The 11,160-nt window shown below is 28.4% G+C and overlaps 1 pseudogene; it reads left to right on the forward strand.

Annotated features, from left to right (window-relative positions):
• The first annotated feature begins 275 nt into the window (after positions 1-275).
• On the forward strand, positions 276-500 carry LOC145298001 (U2 spliceosomal RNA; annotated as a pseudogene).
• The last annotated feature ends 10,660 nt before the right edge of the window (positions 501-11,160 follow it).

Consider the following 11,160-nt stretch of genomic DNA (forward strand, 5'->3'; position numbering starts at 1 on the left):
AATTTCTATATTATATATTTTCCCCATTAATTAAATCATATAATTATATATTTCCCCCATTAATTACATCATATGATTATATATTTTCCCATTAATTATCTCATATAATTATATATTTCCCACATTAATTAAATCATATAATTATATATTTTCCCCATTAATTACATCATATAATTATATATTTCCCCCATTAATTAAATCATATAATTATATATTTCCCCCATTAATTAATCATATAATTATATATTTCCCCATTAATTACATAATATCAGCTTATATTTGCTTGGCCTTTTGGTCAAGATCAAAGTGTAGTATCTGTTCTTCAGATGCTGCACTTCTATTTCTTGTTCTCTTTCGGTGGAGGAGAAATCCTTCACGACTGAGACAATTTTTATTTTTGTACCTTTTCTCCACGTTAAAAAACGACCCTGGTGTCTAACTCTGTCCCGTGGGGAGGCATAGTAAATAGGTACATCATATATTTATATATTCCCCCATTAGATAACATCATATAATTATATTTTTCCCCATTAATTAAATCATATAATTATATATTTCCCCATTAATTAAATCATATAATTATATATTTCCCCATTAGATTACATCATATATTTATATATTCCCCCCATTAGATTACATCATATAATTATATATTTCCCCATTAATTAAATCATATAATTATATATTTCCCCCATTACATTACGAGTAGGGCTCGTAATGTAAAAGAAATTTTTTATGTATGAGACTGTTGATAGAGAGGTCTATCTTTAAGTCGATGTGACTTTATTTATTTATTTTTATTTTTTAATAAATATTCCTTGCGCTGATGAATACCTCACTGATATAAGTATAATATAAAACATATCTGCAGAGAGCTTTATACATATACAATATCAGTAATGGTTGAAGCAATTTACACTGGTATAGTAAAGAAAATTGAAACGTTTTTGAGATGGGCATAAAAATTCATATATATATATATGTATATATATATATATATATATATATATATATATATATATATATATACAGAGAAAAGAATTAATAAGACATGTTAAAAACATTTAATTTCCAAAGAGAAGACCCAAAAGAAGTGGATTATCGTTAATCTGCGGAGTTTCGAAAAAATACTTTCCTTCTCATTATCATCTATTTATGATATATTTTAGGTTTACTATCTTTGATTATCCTTGTAAACTTAATTGTAATTCTTATTTCATTATATATATATATATATATATATATATTTATATACATATATATATATATATATATATATTCATTCTTTTTATGATATTTCTATTCCCCCAAATAATAATGATCACGGCCCCTTAGTCATGAGATACTACTCAAAATTGAGGTCTTGTACACATCATTTTTAAATTTCTACATGTTGGTACAGTCAGGAAAACGTCGAGCAGTGAAGGAATTCCATAGTAAAAAGTTCCAGGTAGAAAGCTATTGGAGTAAATACTAATGTCATCTGGAAACCTCTATAGTGAAAGGATGTAATTTTACTGCATTTCACGTTGTGTTTATCTACATTGAGAGGAGACAGTGTAGCAAGTTCTTGGGATCCGTTGAATTACTTAGAAATCAAATCCAGGGACACAATATTGCGGCGATGGGACTGGGCTTGGAACTTGGCAGACATGCTGGAGCTTATTAGATTAGAAACTCTTTCCAAATTCGACCTTGTTCAAGAGAGGAAGATAATGATTGGTACATCAACCTAGATGTTGCCGTACTATTTTATGAATGAGTAAATGGTGGCTTTGTAGAGCTATAGGATACTGACAGGTGCGCGAAATATTCTTCCGAAATAGAGTGATACCATCATATTGCGACTGATTTAACAGTCGTCTGCGTATTTATCCAAATTCGTGTTATATGTGAATGTTAGGTTGAGAAGTTTGAATGTAAAACTAAGCCATGTCTAAGTTTTCTTAGAATTCGAAATTTCTACATAAGTTTTGAATACAAATAATTATAACGTATATCCGTAATACTTCACTATTAAACTATAAACAAATAATGTTATAATTATTATTAGATGATAAAAGGAATTACATTTTTAAGAAATTTCTCATTCCATATTAACGATAAAATGACGTCACGCACTTACGTTATTCTAAAAAAGTTGGGGAAATCGATAAGGATTTTATCCCCGACTCAGATTGAAACATCTGTGTTAAAGGCCATCGACAATTTTCTCTGTGCAAGATCAGTTGCTTTTATTGTTCACTCACTGTTCCATTTAAAAGTTATATATATATATATATATATATATATATATATATATATTAGTGGGGGAAATATACTATATATATTAATGGGAGAAATATATAATTATATGATGTAATGAATGGGGAAATATATAATTATATGATGTAATTAATGGGGAAATATATAATTATATGATGTACTTAAAGGCGAAATATATAATTATATGATTTAATTAATGGGGAAATATATAATTATAGGTTTAATTAATGGGAAATATATAATTATATGATTTAATTAATGGGGAAATATATAATTATAGGATTTAATAAATGGGAAATATATAATTATATGATTTGATTAATTGGGAAATATATAATTATATGATTTAATTAATTGGGAAATATATAATTATATGAATTAATTAATGGGAAAATATATAATTATATGATTTAATTAATGTGGGAAATATATAATTATATGATGTAATGAATAGGGAAATATATAATTATATGATGTAATTAATGGGGAAATATATACTTATATGATCTAATGAATGGGGAAATATATAATTATATGATTTAATTAATGGGAAAATATATAATTATATGATGTAATTAAAGGCGAAATATATAATTATATGATTTAATTAATGGGGAAATATATAATTATAGGATTTAATTAATGGGAAATATATAATTATATGATTTAATTAGTGGGGAAATATATAATTATAGGATTTAATTAATGGGAAATATATAATTATATGATTTAATTAATTGGGAAATATATAATTATATGATTTAATTAATGGGGAAATATATAATTATATGAATTAATTAATGGGGAAAATATATAAATATATTATTTAATTAATGTGGGAAATATATAATTATATGATGTAATGAATAGGGAAATATATAATTATATGATGTAATTAATGGGGAAATATATACTTATATGATCCAAAGAAATGGGGAAATATATAATTATATGATTTAATTAATGGGGAAATATATAATTATATGAATTAATTAATGGTGGAAATATATAATTATATGATGTAATTAATGGGGAAATATATAACTATATGGTGTAATGAATGGGGACATATATAATTATATGATTTAATTAATGGGGGAAATATATAATTATATAATTTAATTAATGGGGAAATATATAATTATATGACGTAATTAATGGGGAAATATATAATTATATGATTTAATTAATGGGGGAAATATATAATTATATAATTTAATTAATGGGGGAAATATATAATTATATGATGTAATGAATGGGGAAATATATAATTATATGATTTAATTGATGGGGAAATATATAATTATATGATGTAATTAATGGGAAATATATAATTATATGATTTAATTAATGGGGAAATATATAATTATATGATGTAATTAATGGGGGAAATATATGATTATATGATTTAATTAATGTGGAATATATATAATTATATTATGTAATTGAGGGGGAAATATATAATTATATGAATTAATTAATGAGGGGAAATACATAATTATATGTTTTAATTAATGGGGGAAAATATATAATTATATGATCTAATGAATGGCGAAATATATAATTATATGATGTAATTTATGGTGAAATATATAATTATATGATTTAATTAATGGGAAATATATAATTATATGATTTAATTAATGGGGGAAATATATAATTATATGAATTAACTAATGAGGGGAAATACATAATTATATGATCATATTAATGGGGAAATATATAATTATATGATGTAATGAATGGGGAAATATATAATTATATGATTTAATTAAAAATATTACATTATTAATTACGAAAATTATCAGAAAAGAACCCATTTCACTTTGGGTAAGCTAGATAATTAAAATAGAATTTAGCCATGTTTTATACGATCTTATTATTTTTTCGAACACAAAGCCTAAAAAATTCTATTAAATGGCTATTAATTGAACGCACATAAGGCAAGAAAAGAACAGATAAAGCAAGAACCTTTTTTACTATCATCCCAAGTTCATATAGAATTTATGGAAAGTATTGTATTCATTCGGATTATTTAGCAAATGATTATAGTTTGTATTTTTGCCATTTGTTTTTCATATTTATTAAAAATGTCGACAGCGACTTTGTTGTCGTCATCTCGAAATAGATAACAAATGAAAAAGTAAAAAAAAAACAAAACAAAAACTGTCCATGTCTAGTATCCCAAGTGTATTTTATTTAACTCAAGTTATGTCGGAAACACTAAACTGTATCATGCAATATGTGGATAAAATTGCATTAATACGAATTAGATAACAAATTGTTTGTTGTTTGATGTTTTCCATTTTTAAAATAACCTTATTGTAAAAGTAAGAGATAATAACGGAGATATCCAAAAAAGTATCCTATCAAGATTTTTTTCCGGTGTAAGGTGCTGGTAGCGGTGGTGGTGGTAGGAGATCTTTTTGTGTGAGTAAAAGTTACTCAGACTTACTGTATTATATTAGAAAAATTAGGGGACTCGGTAAAATTGTAGAGAATGCTGAAAGTGAGCGATACAGGCAAGTATTAAAATAACAGCAATACTCTATATATCGCTTGTGTTTACAAACTTATAATGATTGACAGATAAAAAAGAAAATTCGATTTTACTTGTATAGATATATAATATATATTAACACACACACACACACACACACACACACACATATATATACTTGCGTTATAAAGTAAGACCTCCTATTTTTTTTACTAGAAAATCGTAAAACTTTAAACGCTATGAGGACGTGGTGGTATCATTAAAACGAGCAAACTTTTATGCTCCAGAATTTATTTTCTACATTGTCACCACTATTCTCAATGCAATTTTGCCAGTGATCAATGATGCCTGTTCATGGACGTCCAGAGCGTCTTTGTCACTCACATAGCTGTCGCCACTCTGAAATCAATTAATTCATCCCTTAATTGTGCTACCATCAACTGTGTCGGTTTTGTAAACGTTCAAGAGGTGCCGATAAATGTTGATCGGTTCTATTATTTTTGCATGAAGAAATTAAGTGACACTTATCTGCTTCTGACGAACGTCCATACAGGGGTTGCATTCTTAGAGTCTGACACCGGTAATATCTACTACAGAGAAGTGAAAATTTCAGGTCATGAATGCATGTGCAATCACCGTAGCAATGCACATTACAATCCCCTCTGATTTATTCGGGCGAAACAAAAATTAGGAGACATTACTTTTGAAACGTACTTCGTATACACACACACACACAGACACACACACACACACAAACACACACACGCAAACACACACACGCACACACACATAGATATATTGCCATTCTATCCGTCTCATGTTATAATGCGCTTCTCAATCATAGACGCCCTACTCATTCGCGTAAACAAACCAGCCATCAGGCATGATCAATATGAGGAAGAGAATTCGCTTTAGTGTTTTTAAACGATTTTAATCGGCTAGTTCAATAAATTCACAAAACGTAATTTTTTACTTTATCATTCGCATGAGAACGACTCATGGAAGTCGAAAACGTTCACGACTATAGAGAATTTTTTACACTCGAGCGTTGAATGGAAAAGATGGATTAGGTAGTAAGACATAACATCTAAAACAAGAATAAGTATAAGGCTACTAAATTTCATACTTAGAATACAATTTATGAATTAATTAAGACCTTCTCAAGGTCATAGTTACGTACTCTCTTAAATGAATAATAAATAGCGCATGTTTTTTGAATTGTACTTCTATTCTCATATTTCTAATATTTTAAGAAAACACTTTCTACGCACAACTTTTACGCTCGTCAATTACATTTACTACTAAAGCGTATTCCTAGCCCATAGTACATACATTTTATCTATTGGTTACATTTTCTATTTTCTTACTTGTGGAAGTACTCGCTCAAATATGTAATCCCACCTAGAGAGTAGACAAGTCTTTTACTTCGATGCAAATTTCTCTTCCTTGGTAAACAAAATTGACCACTTATTTTACTTTTTCGAATAACTTCATCGTATGTAATCGGTTTAATATTTTACTTTCACTATATTACTTTTCAACACATAATATATTACGATTACATATCCACTTACTGAATGCTCCTTTTTTTCTTGTGTTCTGTTGTAAGGGAACCACCCTCCAAATGGTCTAATCGATCGTCCATATAAACATTACGCATGACGGTCCCAGGCGGGGATCTAATTCCAGAGCGAATCTGGCATGCTCGGTGAATTACTTACACTGTTCGTTTGTAATTTTTCCTTTGTAACCTTTACGTTTTTCATGTAATACATGTTTAAACTGTTCTCTGTTGTTTTGTTCTTCTTTGTGGCTACTTGCGAGTCATAACATGTTCATATCTAGTAGCCTGGAGATAGAATGACAGCCTCCGGAGTCAAGTGTAACTTTGTGGTTGGGTTCGAACTGGCAGTAATTGCCACTTCTTACGCTGGTAATTGCGTAAACATGAAGCACTAGTGTGTATAAGTATAAAAATTATTAATATTTATTTATAAAAATATAATCATTATATAAACATATATATATATATATATATATATATATATATATATATATATATATATATATACCAATTTATCATCAAATTATGAAATTCATTTTTTTTATAAAAGTTTGTTAAGGAGCATAATATGCGCACGGACTTTTGAAAATTCGAATAATTCTGATTTGCATTGAATTTGCATCTCATAATTATTCAATACCAATTAAGCCTTTTTGTGACATAACAGCTATACTAGGTAGGGTAACGAACGGTCATGCAGGGTTGGGCTTTTCTCAACAATCATGAGTAAAATGGAAAAGAAATACTGTTTTGTATGAAGTCCGAAAAAGCGAAGAAGAGATAAGAGTTGCAAAAATGGTAGGAATATGCCAACAAGGCGTGTGGACAAAATGGGAATCCATCATTCATAGAAAAGTTAAATGGTCAGAAATTTAGCATTATAATATGGGGGATAAAACCTCTAATCAAAGCAGTTTGGGTAATCTTAGGATATGCAATAAATCAGATTCGCCTTTATGTTGATTGTGTGGTCAAACAAGAACGCTAAAACACATCCTTACTAGCTGCAACTCGGCACGAGCAGATGGCTGGTATATGGATCGACATGACGAAATATTAAGGAAAATTGTAGAGATACTAAATTTAATGATTTAAGCAAATGACTCTATCCCACATCAAAAGAGTTTGTAAAAAGCAGGATCAAAGCCTCGGAAGGAAAGTACCCCAAAATTTGATTTACTCACAGCTGCAACAGACTTGGTCTTAAAGGTCCACATAAGGAGAGGATCAACTTTTCCGAACATGTAGCACAAAGAAAATTACGCTGAGATATATTGTTTGACTCGCATAAATTTTTTTAAAAGTATTTTGTTGGAATAAACGATTCTCTTGGAAAAACTTGAAGAGGATCACGAAAAGAAAATATTCAAATGCGATAAATTATTAAAGGTATGTAGGACAAATAGCTGAAAAGCAAACTGCATGCGAATTGGGGTGGGAACAAGGCTTTGTTGTCCGGTAATTGTGTAAAGCGCTAATAGACATTGTAACATAAAGCCAGAAAAACTATAAAAGACACAGCTTAACGAACCGCAAATTGGTTGTAAATAAAACAAAATAGTAACGATAAAAATAGTTACAAACTCGTTGGAAAATGAATCTAAAATATTATTTGTATAGTGTACATAAAAACCACAGAAATAGTTTTTATTTTTGCTTTCGTTTCAGAAAAGATTTTTCACAATTTTTTATTTCAATTTGTTTTCATTTCTAACGACTCAATAATGCGGGTAGCAATTTGTATATAAGTTTTGTACAATATATTACAATAACATAAAAATAACGACAAGAAAACGTGTGTATATCTGTATGTAGATATATACGTGTGTTCGAGTATGTAATGGATATGCATATGAAGATATAGGTAATTATTTCCTTTTTAAACGATAAATCGCCTCGTTTAACCATCTTATTTCGTTAAACATCAATTCTTAGTGCGGAATAAACATTGCTTTACAGTGATGATTGTTACGGTGTTTCGTTTTTTTTCCATCTTCATTACACCTACACTCATTTTTAAACGAGACGCTTTTTTTTTGCAGTAGTTTTTCTCTTGATGAAAAAATATCAAAGCATCACAATAAACACACACTAAACGATATATATATATATATATATATATATATATATATATATATATATATATATATATACATACATATATATATATATATACATATATGTAATACGTGTATAAATATATATTTATTAGCAGGCTGCCCGACATTGGCTGTTCGTAAAATACGCATAATTATTATATTTTAATTCATGCAGATTTCTTCTTTATTATTACACAGCCCATTGTCTACTGATTATTATCCAATATATAGTAATGATTTAAAAAAAGTTATGAAAAAAATGACTCGGCTAATATCCACGAACCGGAACTAGAACCTTTAGTGCTTCAGACTTAGTCGTTGTTTATTTCTTCAGCGTCGTTACCGTTTGAGCTACCGAATACCAAAGGATAAAAGTCAAGAGACTTTGAGCTATGAATGTATTATTTTGCGCATGTACAAAAGTAACAGCAGGAATAATGTTTATTCGACTTCTGTTGTTACTTTTGCACATGCGCAAAATATAAGTTTCTAAATACTAAAGGGTCAAAATTGAAAAAAAAAAAAAATTAGTTGAACTTGGCAGAATACTGTTATTCCACTTAACCTGGTAAACTGTTTTGTTTTCAATTTTCACCCTTTAGCAGTAATTTTGCCGGCTGAAAACCAAACAAAACAAAAGTCTAAATATAAAATGTCAACTATATAGACAAAATATTCATATAGATGAGTTTTGTAGTGACTTTTCGCAGACACACCGACAAGGTTACTTTTACATATATGTACTGGCAGGCCGCCAAGCTACACTAAAATATTATTTTTAAAAACTATTTCGTATTTGATATAGAGCCAGTCTCTATCGATTATTATAATGTACCTAAAGTCAATGTTTTTTTTTAAATTTTGACCCCTTAGCAGTTATTTTACCGGTTAAAAATTAAATCACACGTGCATTACAAATCAAATACCTATATAGCAAATTTCAACTCTGTAGACTAAATATTCAGATAGGAGTTTGGTGGAGACTTTTCACACACACACCGACAAGGTCATATATATATTTCGGTGGGCTAAAATATTTTCATCTTAAATTTTACACAGTTATGCAGAATGTAGAAACCATGCATGAATAGAATTCAGCGGAATAAAAAAATGAAATTAATCATCTAATAAGAAACCATAAAAATATATAAGTGATTAATTAACGCTCAATTTTTAAAAAAGAATATGTAAATTAGTTAACATTCATAAAGTCGCTCGCATATCCGTGAACATGGTATTTTAAACATTCCTTTTAATAATTTTTAAATGGAAAAAGTAGGCTTTTCATATAAATATCAGAACTAAAAAAATTCAAGTTTATAGGTATATTAAAAATTTTACTAACAGATATAATTACTTTTAGCCGATTAACCACAACACCTTCGTATTGAGGGAAAGGTAGTCTAAGTTTTCGTTTTTTTCCTCATTTTGCCGTAATTTACAAGTGCACCTAATTTTAGCTGTATCGGATGGAATTTTAAATTATTGTCATATTATTTTATTTGAATAATTTATTGTTATGATTTTATTAGGATAATTTCCTTTTATTTCCAAAGTCTTTTGGTATAAAAGAAAATTTATTCTGGTGGTGGAAGAGACAACGATTTTTTTACATCGAAACCTTAAGCACCTTATTTGAACAAGATGCACTCATTCAATATGTACCCTGCCAGTACCTAAAACAAAGCGGGTCGGAATGAGATTTATGTCAGTGTTACATAGAAGGTCACAGAAATATAGAAATAGCGTGCGTCAGAACCTGATCTGCTCTGACGAAGTCGATTTGGAGAGAGAGGTATGATGTTTGAAGACCCGAAGATGCTCAATTACATCATTGATGACACCCTCAAGCGCAAAAAAAAACAAACAAACAAACAAATGGGCGAGTATATATATATATATATATATATATATATATATATATATATATATATATATATAAAAGTTTGGTTTGTATATTTAACAACATATACAGAGTTACTAGGCAATTTTACTTTGAAACAAACGAAGTATTGAAAATGGTAAATTGGTTACAGTGATTTCATCAAGTGCGGGTGTTTTACTCGGGGAGAAATTGGGGTTAGTACTATTCTTCATATCTCATTAAATTGTTTACTACAGTTGTAGCTTAAAATGGCCAATTTCATAGTTTACCGCACGAAGAGATAAAAAGTGGATTATACAGAGAGAGAGAGAGAGAGAGAGAGAGAGAGAGAAAGAGGGAGAGAGAGAGAAAGAGAGAGAGAGAAAGAGAGAGAGAGAATGTTGGCATTTCGTGAGAAGTTTTTATAATAATTTATCATGTAATATTGTATATTTTCTTCCTTAGAGTTCATTATGCTTAAAATATTCACGGCCATCTTTAGCCTTCAAGTTAGACACTAATCTTAGAGGACATGACCTTATATTTAATGCCAAATATACACATATTGCCTGAGTGAACAAGATAAAACAAGCAAAATCAAATAAAAATAAAACAACATATACTCGACAATAATAATCCCTCCAAAAACAAAGCAAATAAAAAGGATAAAATATAACAAAGCTTCAAAGTAAATACTTAAAAATATAAAAGAAAATTAAAAATTTTAAAAGATAAAAAATGATGAAAAATGTCAAAGAATATAAAACAACGCTACCATAAAAATAACACTGAAAAAATAAGACGAAATAGATGAGAAGCATAAAACAAAAATATTTTAAAACAATAAAAAAACTGATGTACAATGATA

This window comes from Euprymna scolopes, chromosome 18 (assembly GCF_053919585.1).
Source record: "Euprymna scolopes isolate OS-2025 chromosome 18, ASM5391958v1, whole genome shotgun sequence".
Classification (NCBI taxonomy): Eukaryota; Metazoa; Mollusca; class Cephalopoda; order Sepiida; family Sepiolidae; genus Euprymna; species Euprymna scolopes.